The 18,373-nt window shown below is 41.1% G+C and overlaps 1 non-coding gene across 1 annotated transcript; it reads left to right on the top strand.

Moving 5' to 3' along the window:
• The first annotated feature begins 16,242 nt into the window (after nt 1–16,242).
• Nucleotides 16,243–16,349, top strand: LOC128776719 (U6 spliceosomal RNA). Its single transcript, XR_008421898.1, has one exon. It is a non-coding gene; the product is annotated as a U6 spliceosomal RNA (small nuclear RNA).
• Nucleotides 16,350–18,373: the final 2,024 nt, after the last annotated feature.

The following is an 18,373-nucleotide window of genomic DNA, read 5'->3' as shown; positions in this document are numbered from 1 at the left end:
TCTCAAGCTGTGCTGTGGAGGCCAGGCCTGCACACAAAGCTGTGCGAGCATCACCAGTGACCGGTTCCAAAACATTTTTTTTTTAAAGTTTATCAACGCATTTTGAGGGGCAGAAGGGCAGAGAGAGAGAGAGGGAGAGACAGAGAATCCCAAGCAGGCTCTGTGCTGACAGCAGAGATTCTGACACGGGGCTCGAACTCATAAACCGTGAGATTATGATCTGAGCCGAAACCTAGAGTTGGATGCTCAACTGACTGAGCCACCCTGGCACCCCCCCAAAACGTTTTCTTTACCCCCGAATAAAACTGTACACCCACTGAACAGTCCCCAATCCCTCCTCCACCAGCCCCTGGCAACCGCTAATCTACTCTCTGTCTCTAAGCACTTGCCTGTTCTGGACAATTCATGTAAGGGGTTCGTACAATACTTGGCCTTTTGTGTCTGGTTTCTTTCACTCAGCGTAATGTTTTCAAGGTCCATCCGTGTGGTAGCGTGAATCAGCACTTCATTCCTTTTTATGGCTGAATAATATTCCGTTGTTTGGATACACTACATTTTGTTTATCCACGGGCATTTGGGCAGTTTTTACTTTTTGGTTTATTATGAATGATGCTTCTGTGAGCATTTATGTACATGTTTTTGTGTGGGCCTATGTCTTCAGTATTCTTGGGCAAATATGTAGGCGTAGAGATTCTGGCTCATATAGTAACTCTATGCTTAACTTGACAAATCACCGTACTGTTTTCCAAGGCCTTTGTGTCATTTTACATTCCTTCTGTCAGTGTGTGAGTGTTCCAATTTCTCCACCTCCCCTCCCACGCTTGTCGTTGTACATCTTTTTTATTACAGCCATCCTAGTGGCTGCCCTTGGTTTTTGCTCCTTGGCACGCCGTGAGGGACAGCTCCTGATGTAGCATTTTCGTTTTACCTCCATCCCCCCCTCCAAAAACCCCTCCACGCAGTGTTTTGAGGCCAGCTTTAAATTTCCTCTCTTCCAGAAGGTTCTCCTTAGCCACTCCAGCCCTCCTGGATCTTGTTCTTCTTCACACCTTCCTAGAGAATTTGAAAGGATACACCACACGTTTGTGTTAAGGACCGGATTGTGTTGCTGTTCTCGCTTTCTGGAACAATTTCCCCATCTGGTGCTCGCCACTTCAGTGGCCAAATACTGCTTCTCTCATCCATCCCCAGCTTCTCCTGTGCCTCTGAAACTCGAATCCTCTCCCCCCCCAGGCGGGTGTGGTCCCCCACTCTGCCCCACAATAGCCCTTGGCACTTTGTATGGATCTCAGTGCTTTCTGTGTCCTTTGGAGGAATGTAAATTCGTCAAGAGCAGGAATTGGTGGCACCTGGGGGGCTCAGTCCATGAAGTGTCTGACTCTTGACTTCAGCTCGGGTCATGATCTCACAGTTCATGGGTTTGAGCTCTGCATTGGGCCCTGTGCTGACAGAGAGGAATCTGCTTGGGACTCTTTCGCTCTCAAAATAAATAAGGGTGTTGTATGGAAGCCAATTTGACAATAAACTTCATATACTGAAAAAATAAATAAATAAATAAATAAATAAATAAACAAACTTTAAAAAAAAAAAAGAAAGAGTAGGAATTGGAATTACGTCATGATCATTTTTGTACCCTAGAATATAGCACAGAAATTGACACTCGGTAGAAATTAATACCGAATAAATATTTTTTGAAGGAGGAAAGTAAGGAAAGAATTTTCCAGTTGGCTTTTTCCAGCTAGACTGTGGGACCTTCTGGGTTAGGAATGGCATCTTTTTTTGTCTTGTGGATCTTTTCAATTCCATCTAGTGCCTCACAATGCCTGCCACATCCCTGGCTTCTTCCTCTGTCACCCTGCCCGGGGATGGGGTCTGAACTTGCTCCATCAGCTGTCATGGCCAATGTCACATATGTGGTGTGACACAGACATGCCCCTCCAGCCACCGTTGATTGGTCCCTAAGCCAGAGGCAACCACGTGATAAGATGGGCCCAGGAAAGCCTGGCTATGTCCCAGACAATTTGGAACAATTCTATATTTCAAATGGAAAGGTGACACATTAACCCAATAAAATGCTTGCTCTTGAAGCATACACAAGGCAGTTGAACAAAGGTCAAGCAAACCACTTTGGCCTGAAATTTCAGTCCCAGATGATGCTGCATTAGTACAAAATGTTAGCAGTCAATACTTACTGTGTGTTATTTTACTAAGTGCTTTGTATCCTTGGTGATATATTCTCCCACTTCTCATTTAAGGGACAGATGATTAGGGAGGTTGAAAATCCAGCCCACAGAGTCCCAAATTCTTTGCCACACTGGAGCTCTGGGAATGTTGGTACATGCCCCATGCTTAGATAGGCAGCTTGCCTCACAGTCCTGAACATCCTGACAATGAGCCTTTATCCCCTAAATGGGACCCATGGTCCATGAACCTACCCAATCTGATGCTCTGCCCGGGAACAGACTAACACGTGGGTGCACCAAGCAGTTACTCACCAGGTCTTAATAGGAGGGCCCTTGGGGTTGCAGGGCTGCATGCAAAATACTTCTCCACCAGCCTGTCACAAATGCCTGCTTTTGCTATTAAGATTTCTTTTTAATGTTTATTTATTTATTTTTGAGAGAGAGAGAGAGCACAAGCAGGGAAGGGACAGAGACAGAAAGACACACACACAGAATCCGATGCACACTCCAGGCTCCAAGATGTCAGCTCAGAGCCCGACGTGGGGCTCGAACCCATGAACCATGAGATCATGGCCCGAGCTGAAGTCAGATACTTAACCAAGTGAGCCATCCAGGCGCTCCGGTTTTTGTTTCTTGGAGTTAAGGATGTAGGACCACAAAACATAGCACTTTGAGGGCATCTTACAGTTTTGGCTTCATTATAACTTCACTTTCCTCTTCCACCTCCTCTTCAAGGCAAGGATTGCCCCTCAAATTCTCTCTCCTTCTCATTCCACGGCCCATTTTCTGATTCTTGCTTCTTCGAATAGAGAAAATAATATTCTCCCGTGTAGTAGAATTTCATCTGGGAATCACAATCTAATCCAGAAGTCCACCGAGTGTGTGAAGACTGTTTCCAATAGCAGAGATCTTCAACTTCTGCTCTAGCATCACGAAAGATTAAAAAAAAAGGGGGGGGGCACTAATTTCTGTGATCTCCATTAACTGCAAATACCCCTAGGAGGGGTGACACGTTGAAATGCTGTCACTCAAGTACAAATGTTTTCACCAGTCCTTTTCCAGAAGATGCCTACCCAAGAGTATGAGTTCATAGTTAACTGGGGGTAAGAGACACAGTAGGCAAGTTAGTGTTTGGGGACAACATAAAATCGTACACCATTCAGTATGGTTGCGATGTGGTCGTTGAGTCTGGATCCCACCCTGTGGGGACTGTGGAAAGCCACGGTGGAAGAAAAAGAAGTGTGGCAGGAGACTGGAGGGAGAGTTTGAGGGCTCAGGATCATGGGAGGAGGTGAAGGGAGAATTTACTCGGTGCCAGAACCAGGGCCAAGTGCAAAGTGGGCTGTTCTGTAGAGCTTTTCTGGAGATCTATGACCTCTCTTCTCTCTACCCATGGGCTCGTCTTCATTTCTGTGAAAGGAAGGACAGAAGGTAGGAGGACATGAAGGAAATAATCAAGACCAGCAATGCCCACAGTGGCAAAACAAGCTCTAACTTACAAATTGCCTCTAAATGGCCCGAGGAGTACTTCTAGGCGAGTGTAAATCATTGTGGAGCTGCTGACAGACCACATGCAAACCATGTTCATGCCCATCTGGGGCTCATCTATCTGCTATGTACACTCTGAGCGATACTTAGGGTGATCCTAGTGGAGGCTGTGCCTAATGTTAAAAACCTGATGCCAGTTGGGATGAAATTGAATTGAAGCCAAGTCAGCAACTGAAAACAGTCTCCTTCCCTCACTCCCTCCCTCCTTCCTTCCCTCTTTGAGAAGATCAGTAAAATGTAAGAATCTTTAGATAGATTGGGGGGAAAAAGAGAGACAACCCAAATTCCCAATACTAAGATCAAGAATCTATCACTACAGATTCTACAGATATTAAAACAATGGTTCTTGGGTCACCTGGGTGGCTCAGTCGGTTAAGCATCCGACTCTTGATTTCGGCTCAGGTCATGATCTCATGGTTTGTGAGTTCAAGCCCTGCATCAGGCTCTCTGCTGTCAGCACAGAGCCTGCTTCAGATCCTCTGTCTCCCTCTCTCTAGCCCTTCCCCTCTTTCTGGTCCTCCCCCTGCTCATTCTACCTCTCTCTCTCTCTCTCTGAAAATCAATAAACTTAAAAAAAATTTTTTTTAAGAAAAAAAAAATGATTCTCTACTGGAGGTTATTCAACCCCTCTTCCCCCCAAGGGTATTTGTGAATGCCTGGAGACAGTTTTGATTGTTACAGCTGGGGAACTTTGGGAACGTTACTGGCATCCAGTGGGCAGAGACCAGAGATGCTGCTAAACATCCCACAATGCACAGAACATGCCCCCTCAACAAAGGCTTATCCACTCCAAAATATCAATACTGTGCTGTTGAGAAACCCTACATCATAAGGATAATGAGGGAATATTGTATATGACTTAATGTTAATAAATTCAACAACTTAGTTGAACAATTTTTTTAAATACGAAATTTATTGTCAAATTGGTTTCCATCCAGCACCCAGTGCTCATCCCAACAGCCCATCACCCACTTTCCCCTCCCTCAAAATGAACAATTTTTTTGAAAGACACAAACTACAAAAGCTCACCCAATAAGAAATAGATAACCTGGGTAGCCTGATATTTACTAAACAATTGCATTTGTAGTTAAAAACCTTCCCACAAAGACAACTCCAAGCCTAAAGAGCTTCATTGATTAACTTATGACACATTTAAGGAAAAAATTATTTCAGTTCTGTCTAAACTCTTCCAGAAATTTGTAAAGGTGGAAATATTTCTCAACTCTTTCCCTGAGTCTAGGAATGCCCTGATACTAAACTCAGCCAAAGATGATACATGAAAACCACAAGCCAATCAAATCCAACAATATAGATAAAAAACAATACATTATGACCACATGGAGTTTATTCTGGAATTAAAGGTTAGTTTAATGTTTGGAAATTAATGAATATAATTCATCATGTTAGTAAACTATAAAAGAAAAATCATATGATCATCTCAATAGATACAGTAAAAGGATTTGACAAAATCCATCATCCTTTCCTGATAAAAACTCTCAGCACACAAGAAATAAAAAGGAATTTCCTTAGCTTGATAAAAGGAATCTATGAAAAACCTATAGCTAACATCATAATGTCAGAAGACTGAATACTTTCCTCCTGAGATCATGAACAAGTCAAGTAAGTCTATTCTCACCATTTCTATTCTTTTTCTATTCTGTTATCATTGCACTTCAAGTTCCTAATTGGTGCAGTAAGACAAGAAAAAGAAAGAAAAGGCTGCCAGATTGGAATGGAAGAAGTAGAGGGGTATTTATTCTCAGACAACATGATCATCCATGTAGAAAATCTGATGGAATCCACAAAAAGGCTACTAGAAGTAATAAATGAGTTTTGCAGGAAACATGATCAATATACGAAAGTCATTTATATTTCTATATGCCAGTAATGAACAATTGGAAACTTAACAAGAAAAAAATTAGCAATAGCATCAAAAATATGAAATATTTAGGAATAAATCTGAAAAAAGATATGAAAGACCTGTGTACTGAAAACCACAAAACAATGCTGAGTAAAATTAGAGAAGACCTAAATAAATAAAATGATATACTATGTTTATGGGCCCAAAGATCCATTTAAAGATGTCAGTTCTCCAAACTGATCTGTAGATCCAACATAATTCTAGTAAAATCATAGTAGACTCTTTGGTACAAATTGAAAAAAATGGGTTCTAAAATTCATAAGGAAATGCAAAGGGCTAGTATAGAAAGAATAACCTTGAAAAAGAAAAAAAGTTGACGAACTAACACTACCTGATTTCAAGACTTATTTTAAAGCTACATTAATTGTCATATTGGTGTAAAGAGAGAAAAAAGGTCTGTGGAACAGAACAGAAAGACCAGAAACAGACCCACACAAAAACTGATTTTTTGACAAAGGTTCAAAGATGGTTCAGTGGAAAAATGACAGTTTTTTCAACAAATGGTGCTCAATTGGATATCTTCATGCAAAATAATACATTTTGACCCATGCCTCATACTATATACAAAAATTTACTCAAAATGGATGATAGCTATAAATGTAAAACCTAAAACCATAAAACTTCTAGAAGTAAATATAAAATAAAGCCTTTATGGTTTTGGGCTATGTAAAGACTTTTTAGATATTATACTAAAAGCACAATCCATAAAGGAAAAAATTGATAAATTGAAATTCATCAAAATTTAAAACTTCTGGTCTTCAAAAGACACTGTTAAAAGAATGAATAGATTAGCTACCTACTGGGAGAAAATATTTGTGAATCATTTATCTAGCAGAGCAATTATATCCAGAATATATATATTTTAAACCCTCAAAACTCACTACTAAGAAAATAAACAATCCAGGAAAAAAAGAAATGAGCAAAAGATCTGGAAAGATACTTAAAGAAGATCTATGGGTGGCAAATAGGCCCATGAGGAGAAAATGCTCACCATCAACAGTCACCAATAGAAATGCAAATTAAGATCACATGGAGAGGGGCGACTGGGTGGCTCAGTTCACGTACTCACGGTCAGGTCCGTGAGTGCGGGCCCCGTGTCAGGCTCTGTGCTGACAGCCCAGAGCCTGGAGCCTGCTTCGGATTCTGTGTCTCCCTCCTCTCTGCCCCTCCCTCGCCCACATTCTGTTTCTCTCTCTCTCAAAAATAACTAAAAAATAAAATAAAAAAAATTTTAAAGATCACAATGAGATACCACTGAGCATGTTATAATGGCTGAAACTAAAAGCATACTAGGTGTTGGCAAGGATATGGAGCAGTGGAGACTCTTATATGCTACTGGTGGGAATGTAAAATGTTATAGACACTTCATTAAATAGTCTAGCAGTTTCTTAAAAAGTTGGACTTATACGTATTATCTGATCAAGTCATTCTACCTCTAGGTATTTAGCCAAGAGAAATAAAAGCCTATGCCCACCCAAAGTCTTATATGGATTTGTGCTCCAACGTTCCCACTAGCTTTCTCTGGAATAGCCAAAAACTGGAAATCCAAATACCCATCAACATGTGAATGGATAAACAAACTGTGGTATATCCATACAGTGAAATAGTACTCAGCACTAAAAAGGAACGAACTATTGATACTTGCAGCAACATGGATGAATCTCGGAGTAATTATTCTGAGTGAAAGAAACCAGACAGGAAAGTATATGTATTGTGTGATTCCGCTTATATAAAATTCCAGCAGGTGAAAACTAATGTATAGTGATAGAAAGCAGATGAGCAGTTGTCTGGGGATGAGAGTGACTGGACCACAAAAGTGGGGGAGAAAAATTTTGAGGGTGATGGATATACTTATTATCTTGATTTTGGTGATAGTTTCACAGATATGTGCATATGACCAAAACTAATAAATTTATACAGTTTAAATACATATCGTTTATGGTATGACAATTGTATCTCAAGGTTGTTTTTAAAAATGATTGTCCTGACCCACATGAAAATAGCCTGTGTGGTCACAGTAGTTGGGCTGATTTGTGTCCCAGTATATGGTCTACTGTGGAGAACGTTCCATGTGCACTGGAGAAGAATGTATATTCTGCTGCTTTAGGATGAAATGTTCAGAATATATCTGTAAATCCATCTGGTCCAGTGTGTCATTCAAAGCCATTGTTTCCTTGTTGATTTTTTGATTAGGTGATCTGTCCATTGCTGTGAGTGGGGTGTTGAAGTCTCCTACTATTATGGTATTACTATCTATGAGTTTCTTTCTGTTTGTGATTAATTGATTTATATATTTGGGTGCTTCCACATTTGGCACATAAATGTTTACAATTGTTAGGTCTTCTTGGTCTATAGATCCCTTGATTATGATATAATGTCCTTCTGTATCTCTTGATACAGTATTTTATTTAAAAAAAATTTTTAATGTTTATTTTTGACAGGGAGAGAGAGAGAGAGAGAGAGAGCATGAAGGGGGAGGGGCAGAGAGAGGGAGACACAGAATCTGAACCAGGCTCCAGGCTCTGAGCCATCAGCACAGAGCCCGATGCGGGACTCGAACTCACGGACTGTGAGATCATGACCTGAGTCAAAGTTGGACACAACCAACTGAGCCACCCAGGCGCCCCTACAGTCTTTATTTTAAAGTCTAGATTGTCTGATATAAGTATGGCTACTCTGGCTTTCTTTTGTTGACCATTATGATAGATCGTTCTCCATCCCCTTACTTTCAATCTGAAGGTGTCATTAGGTCTAAAGTGGGTCTCTTGTAAACAGCATATAGATGGATCTTGTTTTCTTATCCATTCTGTTACCCTATGTCTTTTGATTGGAGCATTGAGTCCATTGACGTTTAGAGTGAGTACTGAAAGATATGAATTCATTGCCATTATGCTTGTAGAGTTGGAGTTTCTGGTGGTGTTCTCTGGTCCTTTCTAATCTTTGTTGCTTTTGGTGTGTGTGTGTATATATATGTATGTATTTTTTTTTTTCTTCTTCTTCATCTTTTACCCCCTTAAAATTTCTTGCAGGGCTGGTTTAGTGGTCACAAACTCTTAATTTTTGTTTGTCTGGGAAACTTTTTATCTCTCCTATTTTGAATGACAGCCTTGCTGGATAAAGAACTCTTGGCTGCATATTTTTCTGATTCAGCACACTGAATATATTCTGCCACTCCTTTCTGGCCTGCAAAGATTCTGTGGATAGGTCTGCTGCAAACCTGATCTGTCTTCTTTTGTAGGTTAGGGACTTCTTTTCCCTTGCTGCTTTCATGGTTCTCTCCTTGCCTGAGTATTTTGTGAATTTAACTATGATATGCCTTGTTGATGGTAAGTTTTTGTTGAATCTAATGGGGGTCCTCTGTGCTTCCTGGATTTTGATGTCCTTGTCTTTCCCCAGGTTAGGAAAGTTTTCTGCTATGATTTGCTCACATAACCCTTCTACCCCTATTTCTCTCTCTTCCTCTTCTTGGACCCCTATGATTCTGATGTTGTTCCTTCTTAATGAGTCACTGATTTCTCTAATTCTTAAATCGTGCTCTTTTGCCTTAATCTCCCTCTTTTTTTCCTGCTTCGTTATTCTCTATAAGTTTGTCCTCTATATCGCTAATTCTATGTTCTGCCTCATCCATCCTTGCCACCGCTGCATTCTTTCATGATTGTAGCTTAGTTATAGCATTTTAAATTTCATTCTGGCTATTTTTTACTTCTTTTATCTCTGCAGAAAGGGATTCTAATTTATTTTCGACTCCTGCTAGTATTCTCATTATCGTGATTCTAAATTCTGGTTCAGACATCCTGCTTGTCTCTGTGTTGGTTAAATCCTTGGCTGTCGTTTCTTCGTGCTCTTTCTTTTGGGGTGAATTCCTTCGTTTTGTCATTTTGAAGGGAGAAAAGGAATTAATGAGGTAGAAAAATTGAAATTAAAAAATATTAAAATTAAAAATTAAACACACACACACACACACACACAAAGGAAATCGTTTGAGAATTTGAAAAAATGAATACACTGAAGTAGACTAAAATGAGATGATGGGGGTAAAATAGAATTTGAAAAAATATACTCAAAAGTAAAGAATATAGTAGAAAAAATTAAAAATATTTTTAATGAAAATCAAAAATAAATATGAATTTTTTTCTTTTTCTGTATTCAAGAAAAAAAAGAAATGAAAAAGAGAAAAAAGATTAAAAAAAAGAAAAAAGAAATCATTTGAAAATTTGAAAAAGTGAATACACTGTAGTAGATTAAATAAAATGATGCAAGTAAAATAGAATTTGAAAAAATTTACATAAAAGTAAAAAATATATTTAAAAAATTAAATAAAAATATTTTTAATAGAAATTGAAAGTAAAAAGTTTTTCTCTTTCTGCATTCAAAAAAAAAAGGAATGAAAAAGAGAAAAAAGAGAAAGAAAAAAAGGAAATTGTTTGAAAATTTGAAAAGGTGAATACACTAAAGCAGACTAAACTAAAATGATGGAAGTAAAATAGAATTTGAAAAAGTTTACACAAAGTAAAAAATATAGTAATAAAAATTAAAGAAAAATATTTTTAATAAAAATTGAAAATAAAAATGAATTTTTTCTCTTTCTGCTGAATTCTGTGGTTCAGGTTGTGCAGGTTGTTGTGTTAATCCTCCAATCAGTTTTCTAGGTGTGTAGGATGGTTTAGTGTGGGTCTGGCTGTATTTCATGGATGTGAGACACACAAAAAACTTCCATGCTGGTCCGCCATCTTGGCTCCTGCCACAATAGTTGGTATAGTTTGTCTTACTGTGCGCTGGGCTGTGGTACAGGGTGGCTCTGTTACCCAGCTCCCCTCCTTCTGTCCTTCTCCACTCCCTGCCTCCCCCAAAGCTGTCTTTCAATCCTGCTAACCCCACCCCCAAACCTCTTCATTTCATATTCTTCCTTACCTGTAATTTCTCAACAGAATATTCTCTCATTCCAATCTTCGCAGATCTTTAGCCTCTCACTAAGTCAGTTTATAGAATACCAGTGACCCAAAGCTTTTCCTTCAACCCCATTCCTCCCAGCTTTCCTGACGGATGTGAAATCATGGCTTGATTCCCGCTTTCAGGCTTTCCCCAGGGGCTGGTCATAGGTCTTTGTGATACCATTTACCCCATGTCATTCTACACTGTGGTTCTTCATCAGCACATGAGAATATTGTCAGATTATGCTTCTCTTTGTTCAGCAGGAGGTTCATTATTGCCATGAGTACAGACCTTTACTCCAGCCAACCCTTGACGTCTGAGGATTTAATGTTTGTGTTTCTCACTGTTCAAGAACAACACCAAAGTTTTATGAATGTAGTAACTTAGCTGCTGAATTTTTCGGGGGGGGGGGGCGTTATTACGAGACCAATGTACAGGAGTAAGTCTGATTTATTTGTGTCCATTGTGTGGACTCCTCCTGTACATTTCACAGGGGTAATTGTGTTCCGTGTTAGTGTTTGCAGCTTGAGGAATATGGAAAGTCCTCAGGATGCATTTCAAGAAAAGTTAACTGCCCTATGTTATTTCTATGGAGGGTTGATTCATTCGATGGAGTATGTAACATATCCCAGGAATGTCTTCTGTCTCTAATGTAAAGGCTCTCTCCAGCATCTGTGTTCTTTTCTGTCTACCGGGTTGCTCTAGAGAGGGTGTTGATTTACATTTCTTCTACCTGACAGAGCAAGAGCTCTTGGGTCACTTCCTGCCTGTCCCCTTTGAGTATCTCCTGGACTGCAGCCAATGGCAGCAGGATACGTTTCCGATTAATTTGACTAGTGACTAATAACTCTGACCCCCAGAGTGGATGACACAGGAGACTTTGCTCCTCTGCACCGAGCTGTGGATTTCCTGCTAGAATGCTTAACAACTTCGTGTTGTGATGAAAATCAGATGAAAGAACATATGGAAAAGGACTCTAGATATTTTAGGTAAGAGTATAAATGCAAATGCAAGACTCTGTCTTGGTAGCCAGGATGCCTCCAGCCTTACCCCGAACATCAGAAGGCAGGGCTTCTGTCGTGGATTCAGGACTAAACAGAGTCACCAGGATATCCAAAGGACTTTGTATTATGGAATGGATGGAATCTTTAGTGAGGAAGGAAGAAAGCGAACAAAGTTATCCTCCAATTCCAAGTACTTTTCCTTCTATCCCCCAGTCCAGCCCTGTCTCCTGGGTGGGTGTATGTGGGTAGAGGGGATTAACGTGAATTGATCTTGTATCTGTCAGGCTTTAGAAGCTGTCTGTTGCTTTCTCTATCTGGTAGTGGCTGGTGCCTTGAGAGGTGAGCAGGAGGGGATCCTGTCCTCCTCAAGGGAACTCACATGCTGTGATCGAGCCCATACTGCACCTTGATGAAGACCTAAGTCATTATTTCACTTGAGGGAGACTGGAGGTGCGAGCTAATTCATCCCCTCATTCTATTCTCAGGATTCCATGTTGGAAGGGGGTGTCCTTGTGAATATTCCTTCTTTCCTTAACTCTCTCTCACTTGAACATCCTCTTTCTCCTCCATGTTCTCTTCTTTCGGCCTTCCTCAAACAGCATCCTTAGACCTTCCTCCCTGGAAAGTTCCACTCCTCTGCACAAAGTAAAGCGGCATGCTACCCACTGTCACCTCGCAACTTGTATACTCTGCCATCACAGGATTTGGCTAGATATTAGTGAGAATTCTCCTCTGTGCAGGTGTCTGCTGGCAGTAAAAGCATATGGGTGCCCCAGTCCCATAACTGGTGGAAGTAGCAGAAAATTGGGCTCCCATAGTCTTCTTTCCACTTACAATGGCTGAGGCTGGTTTCCTCCTTAATTTATCAACTGGAAAACACACTTTACCAACATATGCAAAAACTTCCTCCAAATATCAACACTCTAGTCTTTTGTGTGTATGTGTGAGACAGAGAAAGAACATAAGAGGGGAAAAGGGGGAGAGAGAGAGAAAGAGAGAGAATCTCAGTCAGGCACAGTGTTCAGTGCAGAGTCTGACATGGGGCTCGATCCCACAGCCCTGGAATCACGACCTGAGCCAAAATCAAGAGTCGGACGCTCAACCGACTGAGCCACCCTGGCACCCCTCAACACTCTAGTCTTCAGTGAAGCATTCATGTTCCTCCCTATGAACATAATTTGATTCTGCTTCTCGTAAAAATAAAAGCTGTGGCATAATGGTGCCAAAGGAGCACTTGCCTCCTTCCTGGGATTAATTTCGCTGCAGATGCCTGAGCCGTGAGGGTGGGTGGGTCGCGAGGGAGGCCTCAGCTCATTCCATCATACTTGTAAGACTTGGTGTTCCTTATGTTTGAAATATCCTTGGCTCTAGAATGTAACTGGGCCCAGAGAAAAGAGAGCTAAGGAGTGGCAATTAAGGACCGGCTCTGGGCTAAGTTTAAGGGAAGGTATCCTTGAACCTGCTACATAGTCGAGCCCGAGTTATTGAGACTGACACACGGCTATTGAGAGCCAGGAAGCAAAGGAGAGGGATAACTTAACATCAGGGAGAATTATAAGGAAGAGACTCAGCATTGGGGAACTGCCTAACAAACACCATAGGGGTAGGAGACTACATACCAAGATGCCTTATACATTTATTTTAATTAGCGGACTTGCTCCCTAGGTTCAAAGAAAGTTTCACTGGTTCAAGGTCAGAAGGTTTATCTTGACTGCTTTTAAAGTTTTTAATAGGATTCAGTTTATATCCCAACATCAACAGAACATTTTTTTCCTGCATCAGGGCTCTGTATCATTCTTGTTATTTTTGTGTTTTGTTTTGTTTCCTTTTATATTTATTTACTTTTGAGAGAGAGAGAGAGAGAGAGAGAGAGAGAGAGAGAGAGAGAGAGAAAGCAGGGGAGGGGCAGAGAGAGAGGGAGACACAGAATCCGAAGCGGGCTCCAGGCTCTGAGCTGTCAGCACAGAACCTGATGCGAGGCTCAAACCCACGAACTGTGAGATCATGACCTGAGCCGAGTCTGACGCTCAACTGAATGAGTCACCCACGGGCCCCATCGTTTTGTTTTTGTAAGCAACTAACATGAGTTACACGGTGGCTTCCAGGTAAGGACTGCAAGTTAAACATGCCTCTAATATCCTTTTCTCCGGAAGTCTCTCTGAAACTACAATAGAAGAGATTTTTACTGGCAAAGGGAAAATGGGAGAGGAGAAAATCACAGCAAACTTTTGGAATCTGGAAAGCAAATAAACAAGTGCTGATTTAGCAGAGCTGAGACAGCTGAATCCTAGATCATCAGTGAGGAAAGTGGATTGACCCACAAATCTACAAAGGCTATGAATTGGTGACACTGAGTACCTCTGGCAATGGGGGTCAAGGGAGGGGTTTAAAGAAAGAGGATTTGTTGGAAGTTTTGTTGTTGTTGTTGTTGTTGTTTTTGAAGTAGGCTTCACATCCAGCATGGAACCCAGCGTGGGATTTGAACTCACAATCCTGAGACCAAGACCTGAGCTGAGATCAAGAGTCTGACACTTAACCAAATGAGCCACCCAGGAACCCCTTGTTGGAAGCTTTTGAAAGAACATTTTAATCCCCAGACCACCTTCTCCAATTTGTGCAGACACTTGGCCTCCTCCACACTCACAGAATTAGAAGATTTTTTTTTTTTCTGCACAGGAAAACAGAAGGTCCCTGGGTTGGAAGACAGTAGGCAGAGATGGAGGTGGATGCTGTGCTAGGAACTGGGAGCTGGAGTAACTACAGTCTTACTGGCTTCTGGGACCCCAGTCCTCCCCATCTCCTGGGCTCCCAGAATACTGGAAACCAGGCCATTGTCTTTAAGGTAGGAGACTGGAAAGTTCCCCTGGAGAATCTGAGCAGCCCAAGAAGAGAGTCTTACACATACCGATGATGAGTTTTCATTGGGAAAATGATGACCCTCGGGTGAAGTTCACTGTTGAAAAGCCCCAGCCACAAATTCACTCTCATGAGCAAATGATCAAGATTTACAGGTGCGGAAACCCTAATGTGAGAGATTCAGACCAAGACAAACCAACATTTACAAAGCAACATGAGAAATAGCAGACACATTCAAAGAGAAGAAACTTAAAACAAAAACCCATCAGTAGTATCTTCAGTGAGGCAAGAAGAAATATTTCAACCTTGAGACAGCAAAAGAATGACGTAGAAACAGAACTTTTGAAGAAAAGGGACCTCTAGACATTCAGAAACATAATGGAAATTTTGAAAAATGTAACAAATTGGAGGATAAAATTGAAGAACTCTCCTCAACAGTAGAGCAAATGATGTAAAAGAGAAAAAGTAAAAAAATCGGGGGATGGATCCACAAGACTTAATATCTAAGTAACAGGAGTTTCAGGAAAAGAGAACAGAAAAAGTGAACTGCCAAAAAGATAAGGGGATCAAAATAAAATGTCATCAGTTTTCTCAACAGTAATACCAGAGGCTAGAAGATGAGAAAGTGACGCCTTCAACCCTTGGAGGAATAACACTTCTACCTTAACATTTTTTTGTGTGTTTGATTTTTTATATTTGAGAGGGAGACAGACAGAGAGTGAGTAGGATAGGGGCAGAGAGACAGAGACAGAATCCAAAGCAGGCACCAGGCTCTGAGCTGTCTGTCAGCACAGAGCCCGACGTGGGGCTGGAACTCACGAACCGAACCATGAGATCATAACCTGAGCTGAAGTCAGACGCTTAACTGACTGAGCCACCCAGGTGCCCCCAAACCACTTCTATCTTAGAATGACAAAAGAGCAGTTGCATATGAGGGCTGAAGAAAGACATTTTAGAAAGGCAATGTTTCAAAAAGTGTATTTCCCATGTGTTTATCAGGGAGCGACTGAAGGGTATGTTTCACCACAACAAGGGAACAAACCAAGAACGAAGACTCAAGACAGAAGAAACGGGAGATCCGACTCAAGAGAAATGAAGGGAATCCTCAGGATGACAGCTCCACCCCAGTTGTTGAGAACAAAACAGTCCAGACTGGAACATGGCAGAGAATCTGGGAAGTGTTTCTTCAAGAGGATCAGATTGATAAAATGTGGGATGCTCTAAGTGTCTTGAGAAGATGTGTATATCATTGCAGGAGACTTTGTGTTTGAATTTGTGGTAAGTGCATCTACTACTAATACACTTACTATCCAGGGAATTAAAAAAAGTTGTTCAGGATAGCAAAAGTCGTTACAGTTTACTACGTGGCTTAGTTCAGGGTAGCATTTACATGGTCGTAATGCTATGAATTACATTTACTGAATAAAGATCTAAGGAAAATTAATGATGTAACTGTATTGGAAGGATAAAGGGATGGGAAGGGTGTGCATGTGTTTCGTGGGGAAAGGGGAAGAGAGCCAAATCCCTAACTTGCGAAGTGGTAAGCCAGTAGCTAAAGCCTATAAGTGAAAAATCAAGGAAACTGTACAGGAGGAAAAGTAAGTTTCCTTCTCTTCTGATTTCTCAGCTGAGGCCACTGGAATAAAAGATTAACAAGACAAAAACAGGAGTTGATTCGCATGCATACCTCATGTATACATGGGAAACACCCAAAGACAAATAAGTAACTCCTACAACCACTTAAGATTTCCAACTTAGGGGCGCCTGGGTGACTCAGCTGGTTAAATGTCTGACTTCAGTGCTCACTTCGGCAGCACATATACTAAAATTGGAACGATACAGAGAAGATTAGCATGGCCCCTGCACAAGGATGAGACACAAATTTGTGAAGCGTTCCATATTTTTAAATATTGTCAAAATGTCAATACTACCCAAAGCTATCTACACATTCAATGCAATCCCAATCAAAATTGCACCAGCATTGTTCTCGAAGCTAGAACAAGCAATCCTAAAATTCATGTGGAACCACAAAAGGCCCCGAATAGCCAAAGTAATTTTGAAGAAGACCAAAGCAGGAGGCATCACAATCCCAGACTTTAGCCTCTACTACAAAGCTGTAGTCATCAAGACAGCATGGTATTGGCACAAAAACAGACACATAGACCAATGGAATAGAATAGAAACCCCAGAACTAGACCCACAAGCGTATGGCTAACTCATCTTTGACAAAGCAGGAAAGAATATCCAATGGAAAAAAGACAGTCTCTTTAACAAATGGTGCTGGGAGAACTGGACAGCAACATGCAGAAGGTTGAAACTAGACCACTTTCTCACACCATTCACAAAAATAAACTCAAAATGGATAAAGGACCTGAATGTGAGACAGGTAACCATCAAAACCCTAGAGGAGAAAGCAGGAGAAAACCTCTCTGACCTCAGCCGCAGCAATTTCTTACTTGACACATCCCCAAAGGCAAGGGAATTAAAAGCAAAAATGAACTATTGGGACCTCATGAAGATAAAAAGCTACTGCACAGCAAAGGAAACAATCAACAAAACTAAAAGGCAACCAACGGAATGGGAAAAGATATTTGCAAATGACCTATCGGACAAAGGGCTAGTATCCAAAATCTATAAAGAGCTCACCAAACTCCACACCCAAAAAACAAATAATCCAGTGAAGAAATGGGCAGAAAACATGAATAGACACTTCTCTAAAGAAGACATCCGGATGGCCAACAGGCACATGAAAAGATGCTCAACGTCGCTCCTCATCAGGGAAATACAAATCAAAACCACACTCAGATATCACCTCACGTCAGTCAGAGTGGCCAAAATGAACAAATCGGGAGACTATAGATGCTGGAGAGGATGTGGGGAAACGGGAACCCTCTTGCACTGTTGGTGGGAATGCAAACTGGTGCAGCCGCTCTGGAGAACAGTGTGGAGGTTCCTCAAAAAATTAAAAATAGACCTACCCTATGACCCAGCAGTAGCACTGCTAGGAATTTACCCAAGGGATACAGGAGTACTGATGCATGGGGCACTTGTACCCCAATGTTTATAGCAGCACTCTCAACAATAGCCAAATTGTGGAAAGAGCCTAAATGTCCATCAACTGATGAATGGATAAAGAAATTGTGGTTTATATACACAATGGAGTACTACGTGGCAATGAGAAAGAATGAAATCTGGCCCTTTGTAGCAACGTGGATGGAACTGGAGAGTGTGATGCTAAGTGAAATAAGCCATACAGAGAAAGACAGATACCATATGTTTTCACTCTTATGTGGATCCTGAGAAACTTAACAGAAGACTAGGAGGGAGGGGAAGGAAAAAAAAAAGAGGTTAGAGTGGGAGAGAGCCAAAACATAAGAGACTCTTAAAAACTGAGAACAAGCTGGGGGTTGATGAGGGGTGGGAGGGAGGGGGGCGTGGCTGATGGGTATTGAAGAGGGCATCTTTTGGAATGAGCACTGGGTGTTGTATGGAAACCAATTTGACAATAAATTTCATATATTAAAAAAAATAAATCTAATTCAGAACTTGAAAAAAAAATGTCCAACTACAGCTCAGGTCATGGTCTCGCTGTTCATGAGCTCAAGCCCTGCGTCTGGCTCTGTGCTGACAGCTCAGAGCCTGGGTCCTGCTTCGGATTCCCTCTCTCTCTGTCCCTCTCCTGCTCACACTCTTTCTCTCTCTCAGAAATAATAAACGTTAAAAAAACATTTTTAATTAAAAAAAATTCCAACTTAAATGCCATCTTTATAGGGATAGGGGAGGGGAATGTAGGCCTCTTAGTGGGGGAGGAAATGCTTTTTAGGATAGATGAATGGGCCCCTGGAAGAATAGATGTGTGGTGTGGTAGTTTGTGACAAAGTTAGTTTGGGTGCGGGGTTGACATCTAGGCTCCTTTCCTATGACAAGAG

The sequence above is a fragment of the Panthera pardus genome, unplaced genomic scaffold (genome assembly GCF_024362965.1).
Source record: "Panthera pardus isolate Hobbes unplaced genomic scaffold, ASM2436296v1 HiC_scaffold_13, whole genome shotgun sequence".
NCBI lineage: Eukaryota > Metazoa > Chordata > Mammalia > Carnivora > Felidae > Panthera > Panthera pardus.
This window is presented reverse-complemented; position numbering and strand designations above follow the sequence as displayed.